This window comes from Molothrus aeneus, chromosome 2 (genome assembly GCF_037042795.1).
Source record: "Molothrus aeneus isolate 106 chromosome 2, BPBGC_Maene_1.0, whole genome shotgun sequence".
Taxonomy (NCBI): Eukaryota; Metazoa; Chordata; class Aves; order Passeriformes; family Icteridae; genus Molothrus; species Molothrus aeneus.
Genome location: NC_089647.1, coordinates 58,701,722 through 58,729,036, shown reverse-complemented (window position 1 = coordinate 58,729,036; position 27,315 = coordinate 58,701,722).

Here is a 27,315-nt window from a genome sequence, read left to right as displayed (position 1 = left end):
TGTTGTGTTGATGGATTATTCTTTTTATCAAAAAGCAAAATATTCCATTATAAGCCATTAGAAGTATTTTATAAATACAGTGTGAAAACAGTTGATATTCTAAATTCATCAGTCATAAATGCATACCCAACCATCCAGAAAAGCAGTAAGACTAAATAAAAAAGGTGATAAATAGCTAAAAAGTTCTTAATCATACTTCTCTGTAGTCCTTCTTTTAGTCTCTTTTCTGTACTGGTGATATTAGAGCTGCACTTGTCCAACCAGGAACATTATACTTTGTCTCTCTCTCTCTCTCCATTCTCAATTTAATTCATGATTCAGTTATGCCCAGCAAGATAGAATTGTCTCATTTACCTACTGATATTAGTTAAAAACTTCTTACTAATTTGTGCAGTCAAACTTTCATTTCCCATTCCCATTCCCAATTCTTAAAATCCCCTGTATGTTTTCTGTGCTGGTGAACATGGTGCCCATTCAGTGAAAGAGGAAGGGAAGGAAAGAGGGTTCAGAAAAGGAGGAGAAATGGACATGACTGGATTTAGATTGAACAGACAGTTTCAATATGAATATTTGACTTTTGTTCATCTGTTTTTCCCGGTTCAGTTTTCTTGATGAGGCGACTCATGAGTGTGTTATTTGCTGCTTTGTGAGAAAAGTGGCATTGGTATTTTACTCTTCACACGATCAAATCTTAAACATAAAATATGCATAATCTCCTACATAAAAGAATCAATGCTCTACAGAGGACAAATGTACAATTTTAAGCAAAAATGTTTGAGAAGGTGATGTAAACGATGCATAAGAAATATAAGAAATTCATTTTCCAGGTGAAAAGGGAACTTAGTGAGGAGTAGTTGTGTTTTTAAGAGGGTTATGAAACCATTAATTCTGAAACATTTACTTAGAATTCAAAGGCAGTTCTTAATTTTCTTTTTTTGATTGCTAGTGGTGTTCTGGTTTGTCAAAGGAGTTTTATTTCAGTATAAGGCATTTAGAGATAACACAAAACCCAGCAGTAACATCTAATCATCACCATCCAAATATGTAGGCAGTATGAACACGTCCAGATACATACACATGGCTTCTGGAATATTCCCTATTGATATTCTTTCCTTAGGAGGATAAAATTTCTCAGAGACATCATCTCTGTTCCAAACTTGTTGGTGTAGGGTTCTAGTGAAGATAGACCACAAGACAGTGTATGCAAGGTTTTAGATTCCACAACAAAATGCTTATTGGATGGGGTAGAAAGAAGACTTTATTTCCTTGCAGAAATGATTACACTAACTGCTATGTCCCATACCTATTTATAGAACCCATCATGTTCTGAACACACAAATCCTTTACCTGTTCAAGGATTTAAAAGCCATGATTTGTGCCTCATGTTGGTAGGCAGACAAATCAGGAAACAGAGCAGCCTGGGACAGACTTGCTTAGTTACAGCTTAAGCACCTGGTAGCCTGCATTTGATGAGAAAGGATCACTTAGGTGGAGTGTATGCCACTGAAAATCATATAGTATTCTTGACATGTTCATTTTACAGTTTCATTGCAGTAATTTAGGGAGATAGAAGGTCATTTGAAAGTCTGCCTTTCTGTGACCTTCATCAACAATACATGGAAGAGACTATGAGTCTTGTCTGACACTTATATGATAAATGAGTAGCTCAAGCATTAATATATTTGTAAAGAATTTTGTTTTGGAGCTGCCAGTTGATATATGCAAAAAAACAGCAAAATATAATTTAAGGTATTTTTCATTGGATCTCCTAGAATTTCTTCTCTTTTTTAGAATAGATGTCAAAAGATCAATACATTTAAATAAAATATTCTGCACATGCTGCCTCTTCCTATTACAGTGAGTAATACATTAAAGTTTCTATGAGTTGCTGATCCATCCTGTAGAAGAACAAATTCTTCCACAAGCAATATGATTTTTTTTCTTATTTATGATCCAAGCAATCTGTCAATTTGAAAACTATGGAGCTAAGTCAGCAATAAAATTATATAAATATATACTTATTTCTATAATATCTATGTTTAATATGGCCATTATTTTTTGTGAGATTTTTCAGTTATTAACTCTAAGTTAGTTGGAGTCAAGGACTGAGAATAAAAGTAAGAGTAGAAGAAGGAAGGGAAAGAAGGATGTACATGTTTGTAAAGCAATTTAACAAAAATGTGATGGAAAGAAAGCATAGAAGAGCATAGGAAAGATAAGAAAAACATTTCTGGGAATTTCCCACTAACTGGGAATGTCAAAATCTCATATAGGACTTCTATATGGATAAGCAATTCTTCATTACATTTAGTACATTTTAAATTTTCTTTTTAGGTAAAGTGATGTTGACACCTTGATTGCTTTAACTTAAAATGTTCATTTTTTTCCTTTTCTTTCCTTAATCTGAAAGTCCTTTGCTGTGTGTAATCACCCTGCCATATGAAAGACACAAACTGAACCTACTTCAGTACTTTTCTTTAGCAGAAAATGGTGCAAATTAAACTGGTACAGAACAGTTATAGTGCTCAAACTGAACTCATTTAGACCCACTGTGAGCCTGACAGAAGGTTTAGAGGTGTCAGTTGATTTCTTTATCAAAAAAATATTTTGGACTTGTGCAAAATCTAATTCAGAACTAAATATAAGCAAAAGTATGAAATAAAATATCTCGTGAATAGAATTTTTTCTGGTATTCATTTACACTTAAAGATGTGTTGAAAGGGAAGAATACACTCTGCTTTTGACCATGGTCCTGTATTTCTGATTGATATAGAGGAAAAACAGAAGAAACAACCTCAATAAGTTGTCTGAAAAGAAGCATGTTAGTCATGGATTAAAATGAAAGCTATGACTTATAACATACTTTTTAATGTTATTTTTATAATGGTTTTTTAGGATTGCTAATCTTTCAGGTTAATGGGAAAGGAATTAAAAAAATCTTTAGATTATATTTGTAATTGGTTATTCACACAATGCACTCAGTAATGCACAGCCATGTCTTGCACCCAAGAAGAAAAGTAGAGTTCCTTGAATAAGTTTTCTGCCAGTGTGACCTATTACACTTATCTATGACATTAACTGTCTAAAAACACAGATAATTTTCTATGTAAGAGATATTTATATAGTTGGAGATGGCATTTGGAAACTTAGAACATTTGCCTGAGGGTAGATCTCATCTTAAGATAAATATACAGATAGAGCAAGTATGATTTTATTCCCTAAGTCAATAAATATGTATTTCCATAAGTCAAGGGCATTGAATCATTGGGTCAGTGCCCTAGAGGTCAGAGGCAGTTTGGAGCTCCTACACTGCAGTCTGGAGGCTAGTATTGTACCATTATGGAAAAAGATACTGTTAGATTAGTCAAGTCCTTTGGCTCTGCCTGTGAGCAACACATGGAAAAGTTTTGCAGATCACCTAGGGGTGGTCAATCACTTCACAGTTATTTCTACTGCCCACTGTAGTTAAGTCTAGATCATCACCTAAAGAATGAAGATTTCTCCTCTGCCTTTCCTCCCCACCCCCACCCTCCCACATTGCTCATATCTATGTATTTTAACGCGAGGAAGGACTTATGGGGTATTGGGATCATCTAGTCTGAAATTTTTCCTAAAGCAAAAGACCTGCAGATGTCAAGCCATGGTTACTTTGAGTCAAAACAAAATGTTTAGAAATACTTTCAGTCTTGAAAGAAATTAGATGAAATCAAGAATGTACAGTCTGATCTAACCCTTTACTACTGAATGATAACTAACGAAGTCATTTCTAATGTCAGTGTTCAGTTATTGACTGATTGCATCTCTTACCTAGCAAGTGGAAGAGCCTACTATTATCAGGATATTTTCTCTTTTTTTTTTTAATTATTTTATTTTTTAGGCCCTTTTATATTGTGAACAACTAATCTTTGATATTCTACTAAAAAAAAAAAAAAAACACCAAAAGAACAACTGAGAAGACTAGTTTTCTATATTCCTTCACAGTGAAGTAGACCTTCTGTAAATATCATTAAACTGGTCCATGAACTTAAAGAATGGATTAACATATTGTGTAAAAAATAACTTAAAGTAATAATTGAATTTTTACACATTTTGCATATGTACTGCTTACCAAGCCACGCTGTAAGGGGAATGTATGTACGATGTACGATCTATGTATAGATTGGGGAATGAGAGGCTGGAGAGCAGTGCCATGGAAAGGGACATGGATCTCCTGATCCATGGCAAGTTGAACATGAACCAGCAGTGCCCTGGCAGCCAGGAGGGCCAACCCTGTCCTGGGGGCATCAGGCACAGCATCCCCAGCTGGGCAAGGGAGGGGATTGTCCTGTTCTGCTCTGAGCTGGGGGAGCCTCACCTCAAGGCTGTGTGCAGTTTTGGATGCCACAATGTAAGAAAGACATGAAAATGTTAAGAGAGTGTCCAAAGGAGGGCAATGGACATGATGAAGGACTTTGAGGGAAAGCTGTATGAGGAGCAGTTGAGGTCACTTGGTCTGTTCAGCCTGGAGAAGAAGAGCTGAGGGGAGACGTCATTGCTGTCTGCAACTTCCTCATTAAAGGAAGAGAAAGGCCAGGCACTGATTTCCTCTCTGTGGTTACAGTGGTAGGACCCAAAGCAAAAAGGATGAAGCTGAGTTAGATGTTGTTTTATGTTGGATATTACAAAAAACTTCTTCACCCAGAGTGTGGTTAGGCATTGGAACGGGCTTCCCACAGAAGAGGTCACAGCACCAGCCTGACAGAGCTCAAGAAGCATTTGGACAATGCTCTCAGGCACATGGGGGGACTCTTGTGGAGGTTGCTGTGCAGGGCCAGGAGCTGGACTTTGACGATCCTTGTGGGTCCCTTCCAACTCAGTGTATTCTGTGATTCTCTCACTGTGTCAACAAATAAACCTCTTAAACACTGGATTAATTTTAAATACAATTCTTTAACAAGCATAACTGAGAAAAAAATTCTGTCAGACAGACAGATCATTGGTGGTAGAAGCCGGTATGTTTTCTTTACTTCCATAGTACTAGGGTGATGCACAACACCCTGGGGACCATTTCCATGTTTGCACAGAATTCCTGAAAGTTTAAGACTATGTAATTTTTAATGATTAACAAAATCAGACACTTACAAATCACGTGTACATCACTGCATCACTAGATTCTACCCTCACACAACAAAAACTGTGTAAACTTCATTTATCATGCAGTGAAAGTACAAGTCTGTGAGTGATGCTGACAGAATGGTAATATGTTTGACTGCAGCCATTCTCTAATCAAACAGCAGAAAAACCCTGGGGAAAAAATTAGATTGAACATTTTCCATTTCAAACTGGTTTTATACACTTGTCTCACAGAATACCACATGAGGATGGGAGCCTTAGAATTTATTATTATTGCAAACACTATTACAGATGTTTTCAAAAAGCCAGAAATGTGATGGCTGCATATAATATGAAAATGACCCTTTCCTCATTTTATGCCTAAATTTCTAATTGGCACTTTTCAGTCACAATAAATTAAAATTGCTAAATCTATTCCTGATTCATGGAATTCATTATTTATCTTTTACCATTTGGATTTACGGGGAAAGAAGAATATGTCTTTCTGTACATATTAACCTAATTTAGCCAACTAGCCAGAAATTAATTTGTTATAGTCATAAAACCTTGACAATGTACCAAGTATAAAATATTCCCATCTCACTTGCTTTAATGGCACAGACCTGTAACTTTTAGCACTGCCAAAATACTGATGGAGAAAAATTAAACCATGATAAATGCATTCTGTATCTTTTCAAGAGAGAATTCTTTCAGGATGGATGCTAAGACTCACTGATATTGTGCATTCTGGTATTAAAATTTTTGAATTGATGGTTTTCTTGGGAAGGCACTTAACTGCCTTTAATTTTTTTTTAGGTGATCACCTTCCTGCAAGTGCTGATATAAGTTTCTTGAAGACAAATGCTGTTGGCTTGGCACTGTCATAACAAATGCAGGGTTTTTATAATGTCTTCAGGCAGAACTGCTAATACATTGAGTTACAAGAATGCATCATTCAATGTCAGTGTATTGCCATGTAGTAAAAGGCCCTCCCAAACACATTAAACAGGTCTTTCTTCTTAGTTTCTTCTTTTCTTGGTAGTCTTCATGCTCTTTCTTTCACATTTACATAAACATTCACCCTTTGCATAGCTACACTTAAAAGTAGTCTAAATCTTTTTTGATAATTCAACTACAAACAAATCTTCTAGATCTCTTCTGAGGGAAGGGTTATATCTAGCAGCAGATGGACGAAGAATCCAGGCCTGGAAGGATTTCGAAATCTTTTTTACAATGAAGAACTAATAGGAATCCGAATGAAACTTATTCATGAAACAATTAATGAATTGTCAGTCCTATTCTTTTGGGAAATTAGAACCAGAGAGTATATTCACTTTTCATATTTGATAAAGGAAAATTCATGCTTCTATTGTGAACTCTATGGAAGAATTAAAAAAAAAAAGACAAAACCCACTTTTTGCTCTTAAAAAGCACAATTCTCCTATTCTCCTTACTTAATACCTAGTTATATTTAAGCTGTGAACAGCCTCCTTTTCAGAGGATCAGGAGTGATTTATATTTTAAAAGCCCCCAATAACTTCCTGTAGTTAAGCTATGGTTTTGGAATATATTTGAAATGAAAATTTCATAATGGAAAACTCCGTGAAGCTCAGTTCGCATTGAAATTTTCCTGTGGAGAATGAAAAACATTGATGGGATACCAGAAGCATGTAGGAGTTTAATGTTTCTGCACAGTGAGCACTGAATGGTTAAGGAATCAAGAAACAATACTGATATGATACAGCAGGAATTCTGAGAGATGTCTTCTACTTGCTCTTATCCCAACTCTTTACCTTCATTCTATCAATAAAACAAACATTTGCCAAGGATGACACAGCCTAATCTTTAATGTGTTATTTAACAAAAAGGTTCCAAATAAACTCTTAAAAGCTGTGATGTGTTTTGCCCACTTTTTGTGTCGCTTAGAAATTAAAAGTCTAGGACAGATTTACAATGTAATGTATATTCCATTTAGGAGTACAATTGTGATTTAGAATTATTTCTCATTATTTCCTGTATACATTAGTACAGTACTTGTTTTTATCTTTTTCTTCTATGGCAAGTTTTTTATCCTAGCCTGCAGATTTCTCAGCATGGTTCATATAATCCTGATGGCTGAAGATTTGTTTTGTTTTGCTTTTGCCTCTGGATGTTTTTATTAATTGTAAAAGCTATAAAGATGTTATGGAAGCTAGATACTCAAGCTGATAGAAAGTATATAGTTCAGTTATATTATTATTAGTAGTAATAGTAGTAGGATTAAGCATATAATAATTCGTCACCACACCACATCCTTGTGTAATGGTGTCACTGTCTATAAGCTGGCCATATTTCATGATATTTTTGGGGTCAGTCAGAATTTCTATGAATGAGATCTTGTTGTAATACAAAAAATGTTTTAAAATGAGAGGTGCTTTGAAGAGTCAGAACACATAGAATTATTTAATTGTGTTCCCTTCTAATGTTTTCCAAGCAGATTCATAGGATTTAAAGACAGGAGGATCTCAACTGATATTTCTCTGTTGTTACTGTAAATTTTCTTGGAAAATACAATTAGATGTTATCTCGGTTAACTTTAAAACTAAAGTGTCTATTTTGTAACAGCATCTAGTACAGTATGACATATTTTGTATACAGAACATATACAGAAATTATAACTTTGAGAGAACTTCTGCATATTTGGAATAATACAGAGTTTCTGGGACATGAGAGATAAAGTATTGTTTCTTTTTATAAATTTTTTTAAAGTTCTATATTAGGACTAAATTTAGATGTGAATATTTATAGCAAAACTTTCAATAGAGGACAAATCATACGAAAATGTCTCTTTTCTAAAGATAATTCTGTCATCTGTTTAAAAAAAAATTCTATTTGATATGTTCCATTTAGGCAGAAATTAAATTAATTAGTGGAGCACTGTTGAAACTATTCAGGTTTCTTTCCTGTCAATTATCTTTTCTTATGAATGTTTTTCATTAGATTATCTGAGAAGTAAAAACAAAATTAAAATAAAATAAAAACGGTGAGATCCATTCCCTGATTTAATCACAATGAAACAAATCAAGTTAATTCACCAGTCTAGGTCTCAGTAAACTGGGATATGGGTTGAATCTTATCTTACCTCAGCTGCTGGCTACAATATTAATCAATGCATAGGAAGTGCATTGAAATGCATTGTATTCCCAATATCTTTTATTTACAGGGCACTTCCAGAGTGTTGGAATGGTTTCAAAAGGGGAGAAAAACTGCTATTCTGCTATGAGGAATCTGCAAATGAATTTGACAATGACTGACTGAGGAAAGTGTGGATGAAATGGAATTCAAGGTAATGACTGAGATGATGTTTTAATAACTATTCTAACCTTCCTTTTCTCAAAAGCACTTCTTCCTGGCTTTTTTTTACCACTGCTAAATTTGACAGGAAGGAAGAGTCAAGTAAGTTCAATGGGTTCTGGAGAAGTAAATGTCGAAAGAGGTATCTTAAGTTAGAAGACCTGAGGTAAAGTCATAAATGTAAGTCATTCTGCAGGAGGATTTAGAGAAAAATGAAATTGAAAAGATTAAAATGGAATCAACTGATTTAATTGCCTGAAGCAGCAAAGAAATATGGGGAAAAACATGAGATCCTGTATGAGCTGTGAGAAGGAGATGATACAAAACATGGTTTGTAAAAACCATAGATGGTCTTAAATCTCTAACAAAGCTTAAATTGAAGCAGTGAAAATACCTAATATGCATACCTCCCAAGGGAGCAGAAAGTAGAGGAAACACTAAACTGTATTTCAGATAACTAATCAGTATTGCAGTCACTCAGCAATTGATGTTTTGCTATTTGAATAAACTTCTGTGAATTTAGGAAGAGGAATCAAATCAGCGTCATAAGTCATCCTAAGAACTTTGTATTTTTGTCTGTTCAAAACATGTAAGATGGATGTGCTCCAAGCTCAGACACAGAGTGCATGTGAATATATACAATGCATAATACATAATATTATGTATTATGTTGTGCATATATTCATATATAACCTGACATTGCAGCAGAATTTCCTTTGAATATTTTTGTATATTCTACCTTCAACAGTGATTGCCACTTTCAGATTGTGCTTAAATTTATCTGATATGTTTACTTTTAATAAGATTTACTTATGTAATTTTAGCATCAAAAGTTCCTGATACAAGTCAAAGTGTCTGACTCTGAGAATGAAGAGTGAAGGAAATGTTTGTGCTATGAAGTTTCTATTTCTTGAAATCCCTCTCATGTTTTGGTAATTTACCTGGCATTTAACTGTGTACTTCTAGTCTGGCATGAGCCTAAATGCCTCCTTAAATGGGTATCCTCAAATGTATACCTAATCCAATACCAATGGCCGTGCAAAAATTGTTTCTTTGTTTCCTATTTTAAAAATTATTTTTCTGTTCTTCACAAATAGAACCTCTCCTTTATGTTATTATAGCAATTCTCTTGACTATAGGCACCCTTCCTGTTTTCCATGAGAGAAGTCAGAGACCACTAGTCCCTTATACTGCCTATTACACCCTCCTATTGTGTTTAAAATTAATATAATATAAATTTAACAACACATCCATAATTCCCCAGTCTAACAGATGGTCCCCAAAGCTAACAGATGTCATCTTATTTATTCACTACCTGATATAATATTTGTGACATAATGATTAGCTTCTATGCAAATAACTTTGATGTCAAAAAAAGAGAATAAAGATTTAACAATAGGAAGAAGAAAAAACCCTAAACTCACAAATAAATTATTTCATCATAGAATGGACATGAGCTGGCAATGTGTGCTTACAGCAAAAAAACCCAATATATTCCTGGACTCTCCTGTAAGGAGAGGCTGAGAGATTTAGGTTTGTTCAGCTTGGAGAAAAGAAGGCCTCTGTGTGACCTAATTGCAGCCTTCTGGTACCTGAAGGGAGTCTATGAGAAAGGAGAGAGATGAGCATGTAGTAACAAGGCAGAGAGGAATGGTTTGAAATTGAAAGACAGTAGGTTTATATTGGATATTAGGATGAAATTTTTTTCTGTGCCTTTGGTGAGACGTTGGAATTTATGTGGGCGCAGGTTGCCCACATAAGTTATTGATGCTCCATCCCTGACAGTGTTCAGGGCCAGATTGGATGGATTTTTGAGCAGCCTGGTCTAGTGAAAGGTATGTGTTCCTGCCCATGGCAGAGAGGTTGGAACTAGATGGTCTTTGAGGTCCTTTCCAAGTCATATTAAAACAAAGTCCATGTTCTTCTGCATGTATATTAAAGACTAAGAACTGATTCAGGAACTTGTTTTAGTTTAGATAATTCATGCCAACACATCATGAAAGTTAAGTCCTGTTGAATTAAAACTTCAGCTTTACTGAAAGAAGGGCTAAAAATAAGTTAAAAAAAAGTAAGTAAAGTAAGTAAAAGAATTAAAGAAGTAAAAAAAGAATTAAAGAATTAAAAGAATTAAAGAAGTAAAAAAAGAATTGAAAATACAAAGGAGAAATTAGTTGTCAAGAATGCTTTTCTTTTCTTCTGTTCCTCTTGTCTTTGGCGTCCATTTTCAAGGCTAATTTTAGCAAGTCACTTTAAGTTACCATTCTTTAAAATGTTCAGTATGTATATAGTACTTTTAAAGTGCAATCATGTGGAAGTGATTTTCTTTGACACTATGGACAGAAACAGAAATAATATATTTTTAAGTAGACAAATGATATTAAATCGATATAAAATACTAAATATTTATTTAATGTTCAAATTGACGTCTTTTGTCCTGCAAGAGACTTCTGTCCTTGTTGAGCCTCTCCTGGGTAGTTATGGGACTGAACAGGAAATGCCAAATCCTTATGCAATAAGCTGGCAATGACTTTTTCTTTTTTATTGGTGGAATCATATATTACTCAAAAACCACTTGTAGGGAAGTTATTTTACAGGTGTTTTGGATAAATTTATTTTTAAAAGAAAATAATTATGATGTATTATTTTCTTACTATTTTATTTTATTTATTTTTGCATTTACCCTCAAAAAGAAAATTTTTCTAAGAAAGGGATGATCCAAGGAATGTAGCTGCACTTAGGCTTACACATGCTAGACTATAATACTATTAATGAAAGTGATGGATGGGGTTTTGTTTTCTTGTCCTGTAAAATCTTACCTGCTTTTTGTTTGCCTGTTACATGTTCTCTGGTCTGGGTCCTGAGATTGTCATGGTTTTCCATGAATGAAAGTTGCAATTTTGGAGAAGCATTGGATTATCCTACACAATGTATCCAGAGAGATACCAGTCATTCTGAGTAGATTTATGAATAAATTTAAAAGGTAAACCTTCATTAAGTAGGAATTTGTGATTAGAAGTTGCACACACAGCACCATAGGTACTGATATAGGAAAATGGAACAACATAAAGATGAAACTAATATAATACAATTCAATGTGGATGACACAATTTGACTTGGAAAGATCCAGATACTTTAATGGGTTAACTAACACCTTCTTGGCTTTTTTCCTTTCTCTGACTCCATTAATCTAATGATTTCTAGCATTCTTCCTTTCTCCTTTATGTGCTTCATATATTGTATTAATCTTTTGTCCAAAATACTACTTTACCCTTCACTAGTCTCTGTTTTAAACTCTAAGTAAGATATTGATGACAAATACAGGGGTAATATCTTTTATTCAGACAAATTCCTTCACATACCACCTTCATTTGGTCCTACACCACAGAATGATAATAATAATAATAACAATAGCACTTCATATTGCTCTCACTTTATCAGATAAGCTTTATTGCTTGGTGTTGTATGCTGAGTGCTGACAGACATCAGGAATGGGGCTTAGAAAATGTGTAAAATCACTTTGACGCATATGTGGACAGACATTTATTCAGAATGCTTCTTTGCTGCAAAAAACTCTCTTTTTATGGAACATCAACTATTTGAATATTTTTCTATATAATAATTTGCTTCCTGGTATAGCATGGTGTAGTCTATATACTTATTTTCTTACACAAGAGTGAATGCACTGAGAAGTAATCTGTTAATGCCAGAATGATATGTCATAGCTCAGTGAAATTTACAGAGCTAACATAGGGAAACAGTGCAAGGCTGAAGAATACAGCAGAAAGATCTGGTAGTTCTGCAGACACTTGACACACATGGCCTTTAAATACTGAAATCACACTTTTGTACTATTGCCACCAGCTTCAGTAATCACTGAACCAGGGCCTACTTTTAGTCACTTTCGTTTTCATATGCATGCATTGTTTGAATGTCCTCTTAGAGAACTCATCAGTTAGAGTACTGATTGGTATTGACAGCTTTTTATTGTGCTTTCTTTTAGAGATTTTACAAATGCCTATTAACTTGGTTCTTTTTTAGTCCTCCATTAATATAATTTTCTCTGTCACTCATGAACTTTGATTTAAAAAAATAAAACTATTTTTACTAAGCAGGTTTTCTTCTGATGCAAAAACTAATACCTCTCTTGATTTTTTCTATTTTCCTTAATCTGAAAAATGACTAATCAGGACTGAAGATTCAATTCTATTCAATTCTATTCTCTGTCCTGACCAGTTTTAAAGCTGTTGCAGTGCCTTAAAATTATATGTCTTACTTACTGAATTAAAGCCTTCAATTCTCTGTGTCATGTCTGCAGAGCTGAGTGACTCACAATAGCCCTTAGGATATACTGAGTGTTTCTTATAAGCTAGGTAACAGGAAATTTTGAATAGAAGGTTATGACTGAAATCCCCAGCTCATAATCTCTAGCTTTCACCTACATGTGGTACATGTTGCTCTTCTCACTAACTAAAATCTGGCATAGATCTTAGTGGACGTAATACTAGCAAGGTCATTATCTCCAGACAAAGGGGGAAACTCTGTGGTAGAAAATCTTTGCCCTAAGAAGGCTTTCTACAACTTTTTTGTTCACCCTTCTCTGAAAGCAGAGGCTCTGATCTTGCTTTAAAAGGGTATCTTGGAGCACCAATCACTCAAATCTTCCTGATTAATAAGTTGTAGTTTTAGCAGAGTAATTAGTTGTTTGGCTTCTAGTAAATCTGTAGCTCTACATCAAATACACAGGAATATCTAGTTCATGAATGTCTAGGTATGTCCAGGTAGATTTAGAATCTGGCAGGTTTTAGTCATGCCCAGAAAGAAATATATGGGGTACCTAAGGGACCTTATTAGGAAGGGAATTCCTAATGTGAGTTTTGAGGACTTATCCTTTTTTATTTTTTTAATTAATTGCATCTACATCTTCAGATTTTAATATCCTTTAGATAATCATCATTAAATAAGATTTTGTTGGGGTGTTTTGGAAATTACTGCCAGTTTCCAATCACATTATTTAGCCTAGTTGGGGGAAAAAATACATAGCATTAAAACATATATCTTTGCATATTTATTTTTTTTTCTGTTACGAGGAGCATCCATGGTCCTTTTCACACATGTGTGTAAAAATTTCAGACCACAACAGAGTCAAACAGAATTTTCTTGCATTCTGATGTAATAGTGATTCAAATGGGAGAAGAGGTAAAAGAGTAATGTTAAATCCTCCAATATATGAAGAATGAAGGCACAAGGTAACTGAAAAAAAGTCCAGAAGTCAGCAACAATAAAATTGTCAGGTAGTCATAAAATTAAAGAACCAAAAATTCTAATGAAATTCTTACAAAATTAAGAGGGGACAAACAGAAGAGCTAGTACAAAACATGTATGTTATAGTACTAATAAAAAGAAAATATAGGAAGAATGATACAATGAAAAAAAATAAGTAAGTGCAGAACCACAGAAAATGAGACGCATAACAGAAATAGCGATGGAAACAGGTGGTAAGGAAATGTTGTGCCAGCTTGGTAGCCAGAAAAGTCTGGTTGAACAAATATTGTTACCGCTGAAAAGTGCTGTCATACCAGTACATACTTGAAAATAGTACATGCTTGTGAAACAGAATTTATCACATTCTTGGTTTAAACAGGTACTTTACTGGGAACTGTGCTATTCTTAACTTTCAAATATAAAATATAATTGATAGGGAAGTAATTAAACTCTGTAAGTATCTGAAGGGAAGGTGCCAGAAGGATGAATCCAGGCTCTTCTCCATGGTGCCAAGCAATAGAGCAAGAGGCAGTAGACAGAAACTGATGGACAGGAAGTTCCAGCTCGACATGAGGAAGAAATTCTATACTGTATGAGTGGCCATGCACTGGAACAGGTTGCCCAGTGAGGTTTTGGAGTGTCTCTGGAGAATTCAAGAACTATCTGGACACAATCCTGTGCCACATGCTCTGGGATGACCCTGCTTGAGCAGGGAGGTTGGACCAGATGTTCCACCATGGTCCTTTCCAACCTGACCCATACTGTGATTCTGTGATAATAAATACATAAAGCAAATAGCTGATAATTATTAAAAGGTGAAAGGTGTGAAAAAGCGCAAGACTAAAGCTCTCACCAATAACTGATGCACTTTACAGCTAGGCTCAAACACTTGCACTTTAAGGAGCATGAGGTGTGCATCTTCATGTAGTGCATTTACAAGTAGGCAGGATGTCAAACAGAACCATGGGTGATAGCCCAGCAACTACGGTTAGAGAAAGTCCTATGCAAGTCCCATCCAAATGGAGCTTCAGGGAAGGAGAGTGAGGACAGACCCAGCAATGCCTTTGCCCAGTAAGCTGGGATATTATTTTCTAGGGGCCTTTGAAAGGACAGAAAAAATTCTGTGAAAGAACACCATATTAGTCTCTAGAAATAGTTACAGCCACTGAGTAGGTAAGAACTTCATATTACTTTCCTGAAAATTTGTGGTGACAATGAACCACCTCTGGGGACAAAAAAAATATATGACAGAGGACAGAAAAAGACTGAACAAAATTTTCAGGTATAGTAGTATGATCAGAGAGAGGCTTTTAATGGTTATCCCAGTGAAACGCCAAAGGGAAAAAAGTACATTATTTTTAGGACTACCTTCACCTAAACTTGGATCTTAATAATGGTTATGGTTTCATATGGGCTATGGGCTTGCCATTTTAATTGTTTTACAATGACAAGAGTAATAGCTTTTTTTTAAAGTATCTTTTATCATCCTAAGATACATTTCTAAAATAGATACCCAAACAAGCCTTTTTCTTATGTAAATTGTCTAATAATAATAATAATAATAATAATAATAATAATAATAATACCACTTCGCAATCTTTTCAACAAATTGCACTCTGAAACTGTGGTAGAATAACACTTTGATGTTTCCTAGTCATAAAATTATTATTTTTTAATGTAAAATAAATTTTAAAAATCTTACAAGTCAACATGCAGAGTCTCACTATGCAGAGCTTATGGATTTCACAAACGCTGACAAGAGCTGACAATTTTTAAGACCGAGAGCATGCTTTAAGAAATTTGCTTTTTCAATTAATCTAAAGGTTGTTCTCTATAGTTTATATTTTCTGCTTGTCTACATCTAAGGAGCAGTTCAAAACACTTTAGAATATACAGTCTTGTTCACCATATAGATACAACTAATTTACAGTAAATCTATTTCCAAAAGATTCAGTATCTTTCTGTTTAGCCTGGACATTTCCTGTTTTGTAGAAAGATGTTTTTATTTCCCTGCTGATGTTTATGTTCCTGTTCTGTAACTGTATTACAGCTTCATTGCTGTAATCCATTGACTTTAATGGAGTTATTCTTTTCATGTAGTCATTCCCAGAGTTATTCTTTCACGACTATAGTCTGTAAAGTCTGTATAATTTCTCTTTATATATAACCTAAAGAAATCTTTGTATTCGTTGTGCCTACTAAGAAAAAAAAAAAGAATTTGCGGGCAAAAGAGAAGGAAATCATACTATGCATAGCAAATTTGAAGGCGTGAATGGGTAATCAACTTTAAATCAAATGACATTGCTGCAGGAGGCACGAGTTTACATTCATGGATACAGTCTTCTTGCTCTGCACTCTTCCAGCATGCCAAAGTAGCTACAAACTTGGCATAGGAAGCTGGGTTTCTAACTGCTTTGCATCACTGCACAGCAGTTGGAACACTCTGGCACATCTGCCCCTTATATGATGCAAATTGATGCAGGAAGTGAAACTTCATAAAAATGTCTCAGACTTCCATTGGGAAGGCCAGACACAGAGTTGACATAAATACTTTGCCTGTGTAAATCATGAGTTCAGTGGAGCTGGACTGACTTACATATGACTTACATAAATTTCAGATCTAGACTCAAATCTTGAGTTGTGAAATTATGAATAGAGATAATGTATTGATGAAAATCCACATCAATCCCCAGTAGGAAGTTAACTCAAATAGAGTCTAAATAATGCTAAATAATGACTTTTCTCATGGACTGCCAAGACAAGGTGAGCTATGTCATGAAAAACAAGCTTAACACATGGCAGCCATGAGGGTTGCATCAAAAATGTCAACCTTTTTGTTGTCTCCTGGTTATGTGTTTTGCTAGCACTATGCAAAAAGCATAATTGCAGCCACAGTATGTAAATATTCAGCTAAGAAATGCTACTCAAAGTTGCCTGGCATAGCATTCTGAAACACTGTTTCACAAAATTTGTTGGCCTTGGTTTAATGTATTTTTTACTCAACTTACACTATAGTACTTAAAATGTTTATATAATGCCTGATCTTTTTTTGATGTCCATGTTTAACATCATCAAGATTCACTTGCACAATTTCATTGTTTGGATTTTTATCCTCTTCTGATGAACAATATTTTATTGATTCAGCTGCAGATTTTAATGCCTCAAAATGTACAAATATTGCCTATGTGTTACAGTGCGTACTTTGATGTTCCAATTAGATATTTTATGGATCCAGCTGCATGCTTTAGTGATCCAGTTGGATTCTTGATTTTCCATAAAATTGGTTGTCACTCTATGCTCTATGTTAATTAAAGTGAATACAGTATTTTTGATAACCAGTTTGAGGAAACAAACTGAAAAAAATGCTTCAACAAACTAAAATTTATGTTTTGGTTTTTGGTTTTTTCTTCATAATATGCAATCCTACATCAGAATTTTAAGTCAGGAAAATTTGTTTAGTTATAATGAAAATAAAAATATGAGGCATCAGATTATCATAATCATGCTGGGACCCCTATGAACACAGGCAGGCCATTCAGTGTACTGCACTTTGCTAAGTATTTTGTACATAATTCAGGCTACCAAAAGACTTTCTGGTCTATCTTAAGCACAGAATTTCTAAGACTTACGGATGTATTAAATGTGTCCAAGACATATCAATAATGTCTCTTAAATATTCCATTAATGGAAAAAAAAATCCCTCTTCTGTTTAGGAATTCTACAATATTGAGTTGATATGCACTACATCAGTCATCTAAAGGTTTCTATTTTAAGAATTACCACACCTTAAAATTGAATACATATTTACAGTTTGCTGTATGTTGCTGCAATTTACCTTCAGTCTACATTGGTGTAAATGTTATATGAGACATATATAAAGATAGAAAAAGGAACCAGAGGCATGGATGTTTCTCTGCTTTGGTCACACTTAAGAATGGATTGTGTGGATTTCAGCTCCAGAGAACTGATCCTTCATAAAAAGAAACAAATCTCTACAGTCCTTTTCTTCTTCTGAAATATATCTACCACAGTCAGTTCTTTATTTCACTCTGCCTATTAGACTAGCAGAAATGTTTCTTAAACTAATCATAACTTTGCTATAGCCCAAGAGAACCTGTGGAAGGTAGGTGTGCTTTGGCTTAGCTCAATACTTTGCACACACAATCTGTGGATTGCCACTGGCAACACAATTTCTGTCATGTGGGTGTCTCCCTACAGACTCCTGTTTTCAAAGAGGAGTTTCTTTAAGATACTTTATGCAAAAAATATGAAATAGAGTAATAAGAATAATTTTATGAGGTGGGATGCATCAGGTGCTGTCACTTATTATATATCTTTTTTTACTGTCTCACTAAATGTATGAAGCTCATAAACTTTTTGTTTCCTTCCTAATTTCTTCCAGAACTTCTTTCTTCTTTATCCTAATGCCAAAGTTTTAATTTTTTATTTTATTTCTGTCACTGCAGCTTGTGAAATTCACACAATTATCACTGTAATTTACCACACCACACAGGTCACAGTCAGTTTTCATTGAAGGGGAATTTCCTACCTTCTTGATATATTAGTTAGCACTGACACTCCTATTTATTTTACAGCAACTCTTACTATTTGTCCTGGGATTATGTCTCCTTTGATAAGTATCTATTTCCCTTCACCCTAAACATACTTATAATTTACTGTCATTTCTGTTGTGCATTTCCCTGGAGAATCTGAGATTCAGGTTCACTCTTTACCAGCATAGGATGCTTTGGGTGCAGAAGCTTTGTTGATCCACATGAGAACTGGGTATTATATGACTTTGAAGATGAAAGCTAATCTCATTTCTTATTTGTTTCAGTTTTCTTATCTTTCTTTATGCATGATGAAGGTCAAAATCACTCAGAAAGAAAACAATGAGCATATGGGAACTACCTAGAGTATTTAAAAAGAACATCATGAACCAGGGATTTGTGGTTTCTACTTTTTGGCCTTTTTTCTGTTGCTGAAAAGTAGTTTTCAAAAGCTTATTGGTAAGACAGGCTTTGTATTTATTTATTCAATCTCAGTGAGTTTCTTAAAGTTCTCTCATTTTTTGCCACAGCAACACTGCCTAAGAGGTAAAAAAAAAGTCACTATGCATCATTGACTAGGGATTCCTTGCTTTTATCTTTTATCACATCAAAGTATATAATTCATAGATATTTTCCTAAAACTCCTTCCCTTCTTGCTTCAGCAAGTTCCATAATTACTGGTGGTAAAATACCGTAGTGATACTGAACTTGCTAAATAAATTTTTCCTATGCAGATTGTATTGTAAAAAGTTCATGTGGAAATAGGGTGCTGAGATAAAACAGTCTTTGTCCTACCTGCTTGGACAGTTAAAGGAATGTTGTACAGAGTTTTGCTACCTTATGCCAGCTGTACTAACTTTCAGTAGGCATAAAACTACTTAGATATTATTCTACAGGTGCTATTCTACAGATGCAATAATATAGCTACAAGTTATTCTATAGGTGCAATTTACTAAAGATGGTGATTGCAGCTGGTGGAGGCTCTTGGGATCTTGTTCACTACCTTGGCTCCATAGCAGTTCAAGAATATTTTCCACTTTCATCAGTTTTGACTGCCTCTGGGTCTCCATTTCAGTGACTCCCAGATATTTTTCTTTTTTGGCCATATTTTATTCTGTTTCTTCAACTTCAATTCCAGTTGTTTCTGTTATGCTGTGATTTTTGCTAACAGCCCTCAGGTATCCAGATTGCTACTGACTTGGCCAGCCTTGGGCTGCCCATCTGGGACTGAATTTGTATCAGCAACCTCTTTTTCCCCTTAGTCACACTGGTTTAGCTACAGTATAAATTCCTTGAGGTTTTCTCCAATACAGTGTATGATCTGCTCTTAAAGCTCTTCATAGTCTCTTTCACTAAACTCTGAAAAAGCTCACCAAAGGGCAGCTTGTCACATTCATATGGGCTTGCAGTATCTCCTGCACAGTTTGTAGTGTTCCCTATAGAACATAATTCTCGGATAGAGTATAGATGTTCAAAACCAAAGTGGATTCTCAAACTGAACAAATTGGAAACTTTACCACGGCTTTCTTCTGAAAATTTCCACCTAATTCTGTGAAAGAGACTCTAGCTTTTATTTCTCTATTTGAACAGAAAAGCAAATTCTCACCAGTGTTGATGATAGTCCATGATTCAAATTGACTGATGAAAGGGAGAAATGTAAGCAACAATGTCATAACTGACATAAAGGGTCATTCTTACACTTTGGTAGATAGTCTATGGCTCTCCTGCCCCAGGCAGCTCCCCAGTATTTATGACTCCCACACAATAGTCAGTTTCAGGATTTGATGCAGGATAGCACTGCATAGGTCAGGAGGCTGACAGATGCCACTCTGAAGATAGCGCAAAGTTGTCTTGGGCCCAGTTGCATGATCTAGTCTTCAGGCAATCAACTAAATCCCTGAAGATCTGTTGTAAGTACAGCCAGAGTTGCTCTGAGGTGCTTAGAACATGACTTGTTCCCCTTACAGAATCACAGAATGGGTAATTCTGGTCCAAATCCCTGCTGGGGATTGACAGGGCCATCTGAGAGCATATTGCACAGGATTCCATCCTGGTGATTGCCTTCAGATGAACCGAGAATCTGGTTTGTGATGTCCTCGAGATAGTTTCCACATGCTCATTGTTTTCTTTCTGAGTGATTTTGACCTTCATCATCAAGAAGTGAGTCCTTACTTCCTAAGTGACAAATAGCAGAGAAAAAAAAAAGAGGGAATTGTTTTAATGGTTTTGAGAATAGAAATTTTTGAACACTTCATTCTTTGGTTATAGGAAGATGACAAAAGAAATTTAAAAAGTGTTTTGAGGATGAAATAGTTATTTTGTAAAAAACTCACTCCCTGACTGAGCCACAAAGAGTGGTTTGGATATAACCCTTGACAAAAATGTATTTGGTTTTGTATTTTTGTCCCAGAAAGATGGAGACCACAATAATATGGAGAATGCTGTTGTAGTGCTTTCTGTCAGGACTCACTTTTCAGGTGAACGCTGTGTAGTTATTTATGAACAAATAGATTGTAAGGGATATTTTATTCAGCTCCTTTCATCTCAAAATGTGTCATTATCAGTCTTATGGGAAGCATTTTGGGAGCCAGTGCTCAGAGAAGTGAATCAGACATGCATGGAATGGCAAGAACTGCAGGACTGTTTTCCTGCTCCTTGCATCTGATTTTGCTGATTTTACAACCTTGACAATTTTAGGCTTGGTGTTTTTCATCCTTCACTACAGGACTAGATATAGCCTGTGGTAAATATGGATATTGTTTGTTTATTATCTGTGTGGAGTATTTTGATTTTCCATCCAGTGAACCTGAGGGAGGAAGAGAAGGAACACCAACAAACAGCAATGAGACAGCATGCTGATAGTTTAAATGAATTTTCTAAGGGCTAAGTAAGCTTTGAGATGCCTGCTCCATTCAGTAAAATCTGCACATTGATTACATCTCTTTAAATGTAGGATAAGTACAGTGTAAAGGTCAATAGATTAAACATGTAGTTTAATCAGCAAATTATGCAAATGAACATAAATGAAATATACCATTCAACTGTTAAGATCAGTAAAGCATGCAACTCTATTAGTGAAGTGTTTGAGTACTGGCCATCTTAAATCTACACCCAATTAACTAAACTTTAAGAAAATTCAGTTACTGGAGGAAAAGAGTTTGTCAGCCAAATGTTTGTCTAACAAACATTTATTGTAAGGTACCTACCTAAAATATGGTGACAAAAATTTAGAAAATTAGTAAAAAATTGACAATAGTAACAACACAACTGCATTTAAGCTTTTTTTCTCCATCACTGGAGGGTGAATATCAATTAGCAAGTGGTGAAATAATATGACTACTTGAAATATGGTGATCAATGAGGTGGAATTTACGAACATTCAACAACTACTGTACACGGCTCAAGTAGCAAGTTCCCTCCCAGCTCCTCATCTAGGTCAAAATCAGCAAAGCACTTAAGTACAACCATAACTTTAGGTGTAGGAGCAGTACCATGGAAATCTTTTGCTTGCCTGCTACTGCTGCTTTTATGGAAGTAGAGACCTGAGGTCAGGGCTCAGTTTTGCTAATTGCGCTTCATAGGTTTAAAAAGATACAGCCTCTATAAGACTAGCAACCTGGAGAGGCAGGGTGGGGGTAAAACATAGTTTTCATTCTCTCCTCTCCATTTTCCTTCTTTTTTTTAAAAAAATCATAATTACAATAATTAGGTTAGAAATTTTGGATTGCATCCCAGACATCATTACATATACTAATGAGTTTCAGAAGTTCATAGTTCTAGCAACAGTGAACAGTGTTGAAGAATGAAGAACTGTTTGTCTAGAAATGTCTAGAAACAATAATCAAAATTTTCAAATAAATAGAATTCTTAAATGTCATGGAATAGACAATTTTTGTGTCTGTGCCTTTTTGTGATATTTTAGTCAGTGTAACATTATTTTGCATGTTGATAAGTAAACAGCTCTTATTTAATGCAAATAGCTAGAGCTATTTTACAGGTTGAGCTTGCAGTGGTATTTAGTTTGGAACAGAAACATGGTTTTCAATTAATTTGTCAATGGTTTCTGTTCATTTTGATTCAGCTCATATTAGGGGAATTTTTGGAGCATTGTTGGATTTCTTTCATATGGAAATGTTGGAGGATGTTCTTCAGGGACACACCTAATGCCTTCCAGCTGCAGATGATGAGCATTCCCAGTCAGGAAAAAGACTAAAGATAGTTCTTATTCAACTAAAAAAAACAGGGAGGGAGGGAATCCATCCTGTGTGAACATTGTGTAAATATTACTTTCTCAGCAATTCTTTGGCGATAGAGATAATTTTCCATTAGTCTTTGCTTTGTGCTAACAATATGCGTAATTACAGTTTATCAAAGTTTCCCATTCCTCTCCCCATCTTACTTTCCTTTATCTTTTTGCTGTGAAATTTTTGAGGTGATAAATGATGTAACTTGATCAAGGATTTATGGTATGCAATAAACAAAATTAGGGTTCCTAAATGTGAGCACATACAGTTAGTATAAATGTTTAAATCATTTGTGCATTTTATTGACTGACCTTTGCTAGTCAGCAATTTCTGTTTGATGAAACAACTGAAAAAAAAGTTGCAGCTTTCCATTGCACATATATCTAAAAAATATCTAGGAAAAAAATGATTTTTACAACTACAGATCACTTGGCTTGGGGAAGAGTCACAGGAAACTTTTTATTGCATCCATGACTTTTATATCTCCCTCTGTCAGAGTAAGGTTAAAGAAGGAACCTGCTTTTCTCTTCTAGCTTTACCGTAGAAGCATTGAATTTCTTATCCACTGAAACCATTCTAGTCCTCCCTTTCTGCCTCTTGAATGATTTCTCACTTTTAGGAATGTTTATCTCTACTTTATACACTTCTACACCTAGCTTATGGCATCTGTCATGGTGAAGCAGAGTAGAGAGAATTCCGGGAAAATACCTTTTAACTTGAAACAGCAGAAAACCTTTTTTTGAAAAATAGAAATAAAATGCACATACATCAATTTTCATTGAAGAACCCTTTAAAATATGCTTTGTCTGATTGAAGATTCTGTTTCTTATTTTGCATTTTGGGATTTTTCCCATGGAGGTGTAGTTAGACAAATTGACCCATTCAGCCTTCACAAAAGATCCTTCCTTTAAAAAAATGTCATGGAGGAGGTTAAAAATAAATTCTTTGAAGGATCAATTGTTTATTTAATAAACTTTTTAAATGGACATTAGTAGTTCATTACCCATAGTACAACCTTGTTTTGAGTAGGAGACATTAGGTAGTTTTTCAAGTGCCTAGGTTTGTTGATATGTTCTAGAAACCAAATTCCATTGTGCAAAAAAAGTACAGAAAGGAGATAAGCACAAAAGAGTGACACTATCATCATCATATCACAAAATAAATGGAATTTCAGTTTTGGAAGAGATACAGACAAATAAAAACCAATCCATCAAAATATCCCTGTACTGTTGCATTGCTGGGATTAGTTAGAGATTCTTGTGAGATTATTTATGCCTTAAGTGTCAAGGAGGAAACACTCAAAAAAGAAAATATTTTTTTTACATGAAAGAGAGTAGAACACACCAAGGAGAAAATAGTACTGTATTTCACTTTGTTAAAATGGAAAGAAAAAAAATCTTTGAAGATCTAGACCAAGGTTAGTCTAATCCTTTATGCATGAAGATAGAAGCAAAACTGAATACTATATAAGGATTATTTCAAACTCAGACAAAAGTTAAACTAACAAAATGTCCATATATATACTTTGATACATACGTATATGTAGATATGATAAAAAGATTTTTCGGTAGATGAATGGTAATTCATCATATTTTGAGCTGTTAGATTTCAAGAAGTCTGAAAATATAAATCTACTTCTTGATCAGGCATTTGGTGAACCCTTAGCGCCCTTGTAACTATCCTGCTTTATACATAACATTTCTACTGGTCACTCTTCTCAACTTATTTCTGTCTGCTTTTGTCTCCAATTTCATATAGTACAACTCTATCTAGGACTGAATCCTGAGGAGGTTTAAAGTCTCTCTAAGGCAAAACATAGCATATTGAAATGCCATTCTTTCAGACACCACCGAGAACAAATGACAGCATTTACCTTCGATTCAAACAGAGATTGGTATTGTCCATCTGCTGCAGACTACAGATGGGAAATAGGTGTGCCTTATGGAGCCATATTTCCTGATGAACAGTCCAATAAACAGGGGATTATTTGGATGAAATAACCTTTGACTTTGTTGCCTTAACCCACTTGTGGCTGTGTGTGCTTCTGGACGTACTGAAAGCACTCGTGCAGCATCCAGACTGCAAATGAGGCACGTTTCAGTGCAAGCCTAGTGAATGTCTTTCCTGCTCCACATAGATCTGGCCCCTCATCATGGTGTGTGCTGTCCCTTTGAGCAGCGTGGGACATCCCTTGCACACACCAGCCAAAGAGGCTTTGTAGCAATGTTCACTACGGGAGGAAGGCTAGTGTGCACATTTGTTTGTGTGTGCATATGTCTCTTTCCTGTTCCTGTAGTTTTTTAATCTATTGATTTTAGCCAGATTTGACAGAGTAGTAGAGGTATCAAAGATAATTAAATGCCAGTTTCAGTTTCTTGCACTTTGCTCTGTTAGCAGCTTGCCCTCTATTCTAATTTTCCATCTAAACCATGCTAACTGCTTCTTTGATACTCCGAGAAGCTCATGAGCAATCACAGACTAAACAGAAATTCCTGCTGGTTGAATTTACTGATAGCCCCCATTAGTATCTCCAAAACACTATGTTGAAGAGGACTACAAGGGAAAAAAAAAAAGCAACATGCATTGCTCTAGTGTTTCAGGTGACCAGTTTAAAATATGCTGTGGGTCATGAGATTTATCAATATTTTGTCTGTGTGTATGTGGCAGCTTTTCTCCTGCTACACAGTATGATATAGAGAGAAGATGGGGAGAGAGACCTTTTATTTTGTGCTGATATGGACTATATTTGATCATAAATTGACTGTGTTTATAAGACTATTAATCTATGAAATGCAATATTATTGTACAAAACCAATTTCAAAGTCATAATATCTCATCTTGTTTTTCTCCAGTAAAAGAAGCAACCTTATATTAGAGAGAGTGATATGACAGGGCAATACAAAATCGAAATCTAGAGAGTTCTAAGGAGGAAAGAAAAGAAATGGCAGGCTTTAAAGAGAGGCAGATATCTGACTAAGGAAAGAGCAACATAGGTTCTTGCACATGGTGGCAGGGATGTATCTCAATATAATGTCCACATTCTGGGAAACACTTTAATTTTAGGATTAAAACCAGAATTTAAAATGTTTGTCATTTCTAGACAGAATGAATTAGTGTATAACTATTTATTTATTAATTAGGAAAGCAGTTAGGCATATTTCTGGATGAACAGTTTGGACAGTGGGTGTCTGATACCAACCTATAATATTAAGGGAACAATATACCAATATACCAACATACCAATATTAAGGGAACCACAATGCACACATATCCACAGGTGGAAAAGCTTATGCTAAGCTTTTAAAAGAAGTTGATGGAGTTTGATAGAGGGATAGATCAAAAATTATTGATACCCAGAAATGGAAACCATGGATAAAAAAGTATAATATAGCACAGCATGACAGAAGTCTCAAATCTGTGAGAGAAATATGACAATTGCAGAATTCTTTTAGAATTATACAAAAGATGCTTTCTACTTTAAGTGAGGTTATAAAAGTAAGGTATGTTTGATTAAAATATTTCTAGAAAAGAAGCAGTACAAATCCAAAGGAAAAAAAAAGTGGAAAAGGATCGCATTCCTTACTCCAGGAAGGTAATGACTACAAGTCACTTCCTAAAAGAGCATTTTGATGGATATGGTTGATGCTGCAGTTGTTTATTGGTAATACCTTTTTCAGCAGCATAGGTAGAATTTTCTGAAATGGGGAGGGATTCTGGTACAGGGGGAAGGAATTGTGGATTCTGGGTCAAAAGGCAGAAAGTAGGTCTGCCATAAGATCCTTTTAGGCAAGCTCAGGAAATGTAGATTAAATGAATGTGATGCCTTGGACTGGGTACCTAGAACAAAGGCTAAACAGAGTTAAAAGAATCAAGTAGATATTTATTAAAGGCCTTTAGCAGATACACTTTGGGCAGTGCAGGAGCCTCGCAGGGGCTACACCCGAACTGGACAACAGTTGTGAGTTTTTCAGGCAGATATAATTTTTGTCTACTTGCATATCATAAGTTAATTGTCCAATTACAACTTCAGGGAATGAAGTCACATTCCCCCAGTTTGTTCTTCCCCAATTTATTTTTGTTTATACCTTTTGGTCCTGAGGCTGTGATGATGACTTTGGTTGTCAGGCGCGGAAGGATTGTTTTTTCTGACCAAAATGTGATGAGAGCTTACTAACACTCTGTATGGAGTTCAGAGTTATACACTAATGCAGTATAGGATCTGAAAAATATAATAGATACATTAATATATAGCACTGGAACTAGTAACAGAAAATCACTGACATTTAGTGACTGCAAATATAAATAAATAATTGGTTAACCCAATTTGAATGATTTTCTAATGATCTAGTGATGGCTTTTATAGAAAATCTATTTAGAAGTTACAAAAATTAATAAGAAATTAGAGTCTTTCTAACAAGCTTTGTAGCCAGTTCAATACAAATTCTGCAGGATATCTTGCTAAAACCCATAGGAAAGTTATAGCCTTCTGTTTAGTTAGTTCTGTTTGTTGGGAAAAGCCGCTCTGAACGTACCCACTGTGAGTTTTTTCAAATGAATCATAATTATCTGTAGTGTGCATGTTCCATAGACTTTTTTGCTTAGAATATACATTCCTGAGTCAGTGATGTATTTAGTGTTAGAATTCTTACTTTTCTAACCTCAGCAGTGTATATTAACAGGGCCGTCAGAAGGGGAGACTGTGAAGAAATATTGCTGTGATCATTTACTAATGGCTGCAAGTTATTATACATTAGACTGCATTTATTTTTTCAGTCTGAAGGGAGCATTGAATTGATAACAGTACAATTTAAAAATTGGTTGTTTCTTGCCTACCA